The sequence below is a fragment of the Zerene cesonia genome, chromosome 7 (assembly GCF_012273895.1).
Source record: "Zerene cesonia ecotype Mississippi chromosome 7, Zerene_cesonia_1.1, whole genome shotgun sequence".
Taxonomy (NCBI): Eukaryota; Metazoa; Arthropoda; class Insecta; order Lepidoptera; family Pieridae; genus Zerene; species Zerene cesonia.
Genome location: NC_052108.1, coordinates 2865872 through 2869794, shown reverse-complemented (window position 1 = coordinate 2869794; position 3923 = coordinate 2865872). Strand labels below are relative to the sequence as shown.

Genomic DNA, 3923 nt, shown 5'->3' with positions numbered 1-3923 from the left:
TGTATAGCTTCTGAAGTACTAAATAAAATCGAAAAATTATATCAAAGAGAGGGCTAAGTAATATTGCCCATCGCCATAATATATAAGTTCAATAATAATTATTAATGATTTTTTGTAATTATTAAGGCTGGTCACCCTAACCACACAGGAGCTATAAGTGCATTAACATTCCTTATGATATTATGTATTAAATTTGAAATATATCAAATGCATACCTGTAGTAGATTCGGTCCAACCGTTTTGTCCGGCGGACGCGATTTTAGGAGTTTTCTTGAACAGCGCGCACTGCAAACTGCTCAATTCCGCTTCTTTTACATCTGACAAGTCTAGGAACTGATATTCCTGCAAAACATCACACAAATTTATAGAAACAGTTTATATACACAATATGCCACAACCTTTTACTAATTACATGAAAGTGGAAAAAAGACAATTAAGCAAAGAATGTGTGCTACATTTCCCATTTTGTTTAATTTGAATAGTCAATTATTTCCTGTCTTTTATAAACCAAAGCTATATACAAAGCTTTGGTTTATATTTAGAAGATAATATTATAGAAATTTCGATAACGCATGCTGGGAGACAAAATGAATCGAAATATGTAATTTATTCAGTTATTTAATGAACATCGCCTTGACTATAACCTTGATATTATTACCTGGAACCAATTTGGGCGGTTAAATTATTATTTATCAACAAAGGAAATACACCCACTAAGAAACAGTACAATACCTGAATTGCAACTTACTTCATTATTAGGTATTAATAGTTTTGATCCATATATCTTCCATTGATATATTATGGAAGCATGAGACTTCTATGTAAATATTGTGTAATATTTCTACCCAAATACTACTAATACTATTTAAACTTACATTATTTTAATTGTTTGAAATATGTATGTATATTGTTAAATGGAAAATACAGATTGGTTTAATTAAAATAGGTTTTAACACTAAATTACAGTGTATTTCATATCTAACAAAATAACATAAATTTTATGGTAATTTTTCCCATAGCCATTGACCATACCTTCAATGATAAATTATGCCATAAATCTTTAAAAACCTTACACCCAACCTACGAGCAATATTTTAAAAATCCAATTTCATTTTTTTCATTTGCCACATGATACAAAATGTTGATAAAGTTGAACGCAATAAAATAATATCATGCAGCTTAATCGATCTTTTGTATTGCAAAAAAAAAAATGTTTTGCCTGCAATACATATGTAAATGAAGTAGTAGGATCAGTTGACTTCAGTATCTCTTTAAAAGTGTCTACACATTATACATATTACGAATTATATATTAAGTACATATTATTATTTTGCAGAATACATTAACAATCTGACAGTATCAGTATCCCAAAAAATGTTTATTTTGGTTAATTAAAAGTTAATAATAATCCTTAGCTGAACTTTATTATAGCTAATCATTTGGAAGCTAGGAAATATATATATTTTACCCTACTATATAAAAGGTATGACCTTTTAAATGGTAAAGTTCACTAAATTTTATTTCCTCTAGGAGAACTATTTTTGGCAAATGTGTTGTGTGTAATTTTCAATATACATTGTATGTTTGTAATTATTATACTTTCACTGTATAAATGTTTTAATAACTGCCCCTGATATAGATTCACACTTACTAGATTACTGATTACTGATTACTGAGTGGAACATTTCAAATATATCTAACAACTGTAAACAAACAAGAAATGTACTACTATATCAAAGTTCTTTGCCATTATATTTCTTTTGATCGATTGTTTAATATTAAATTGTGGTAATCTCCATCAAATTTATAATAAACATCTGGATTCTACACCATCTTTTTAATTAATTTAATTTTTCTCTTCTTGTAAGTTCATACTCATTATTTCATAACATAATTTGCGTAATCAGAATATAGCAGTTTGATAAAAATACATTTTAAATTCATTTGTATTTTTAATTTTTAGTTTTATAGCATTGAAATGCTTTATAAATGAGAAATTTTGAAAGAATAGAAAAAATTTGATCGCGGGGTGCCCCTTAGGCACATGAAACCGAAGGAGTAGAATAAATTTGATTACTGTGGCAGGATCACGGGTGGCCGAGAGGCTAGGCGTTGCTACGGTTAGGCAAGATACGCAGGTTCGAATCCTGCCTCGTGATCAAATTTTTTCTATTCTTTCAAAATTTCTCATTCATTTGTATTTAACATAAATATTCTTAACAGGCCTTCATTGTTTTAATCCAATTATGATTATTTATATATCCCCGTAATGATCCAATGAATGTTGAGCTAATAGGTAATAGACTAAATAATAGTATAATGTGGTGTTTTTAATTCAGTCAGACTATATGATAAATATACTGTTATACTAATTACATTAGCAGATATTTATAAAATAATATTTAGTAAATGTCTCCTTATGAAAATATGATATTTACTAGTTAATTCACATAGAGCCAATATGGCACTTCAATTAGTGTCCTAATACTATCACTTCGCTTTCTTTGCATTTATTATTTATCTCCATATTATTTAATTTTTACTTTAAGACAATACTATTTCTAGAATATATCTGGGTACACCTATATAGTGTAAGAAAAAAATAAGAACAGAAGAAACTAAAAATAACAGTCCAAGCTTGCAATTATCATATGGCTGTCCAATGTCCAACACATTATAAAAAACAACTGAAATCGTAACCTAATAATACATTTTCATTATTATTGCATCAGTGTAAAGAAACACTGTAATAGATTTCTACAAGTGGGTAACCTTGAAAATACGGCAAAATTAACAAGAATGACACTCGATTTATGAACATTGAACTTCTGTCAAATTTATAGGTTACTTGTGTGTCCTCAAATGCAAATAATGATATAATAAGCATAATAGTAAGAAATATGCTACATTTAAATCAACATTAAGCATGCAAAATTATAATCTAAAAAATTTCCTTAGCCGATTTAACAACAACAACAAGTCCGTCTAAGCACATGTGGTTTGTCAAGTAATGCGATGCAATGGAATAGTGAAAATGACATACCTAGAACCCATGTTTACTGATTATTTCCAACACAATCACCGGTACTTAAAGCATGATTTTTTCAGCATCTATTTCTCTCTCGTAATTAAATACAAAGCTTCAAAATGTGCGGAGCATTTGGAGGACTATAAAATGGCGTAACAACGCTCAGTTGCCGGGTGCCATGTATTGACAAATCAACAAACTTGACTTTGTGTAACCCAAGAAGGAAACATTTACTAATGAAACTATTAACACTTACCTCCCACGTGCACACATTTTCTGGAAAGAGATTTTTTCTAATATAATGGCCAGTTTCAATATCACCAAAACAAGAAACAAAAGCCAAACAAAATTATAAGTATATTGCTGTAATTATATAATGCTTACCGTTTTCATCAAATCCATGGCCTTTTACAGAACACCATTACGAATTTTATTGCCTTTTATTACATATGTAAAATTACTGCGGCTTTGTGGAAAAAAATCTTGAAACGGGACGAACGTCGAGGCCATGCACTCACCGACACATAACAGGATGTGACAAATGCCGCGCCATTTTCAATTTATTTTTTGAGCCAATCGCAGAGTAACATTGTTATCATAGACAAAACGACGAGAGTGCGTTGCCATATTTTGCAGAATGTCCGGAAGCTACGCACAAGATCTTAATAATTTTAGTTTACTTTTATTAACCTGGACAATATTATGACAATTACTCAAGAATAAACAAAACGAATACATTGTAACTTATGATTTAAATATCGGGCATAATTTTCAATAAACTGCAATATATACTCTTGAGTTAATGAACATAAAAAATTGTCAAAAAGGCTTGTATCATTCCTAAATCTTTCTAAAATTAATAAGATATCACTAAAAGGCGGGAAGTCTTATTTTA

General features: G+C 29.5%; 1 long non-coding RNA gene across 1 annotated transcript; it reads right to left on the bottom strand.

Annotated features, from left to right (window-relative positions):
- Positions 1-215: 215 nt before the first annotated feature.
- LOC119840890 lies at positions 216-3570 on the bottom strand. The gene is made up of 3 exons (XR_005288334.1): positions 3413-3570; positions 3285-3304; positions 216-342 (listed from the first exon to the last, which is right to left on the bottom strand). It is a non-coding gene; the product is annotated as an uncharacterized LOC119840890 (long non-coding RNA).
- Positions 3571-3923: the final 353 nt, after the last annotated feature.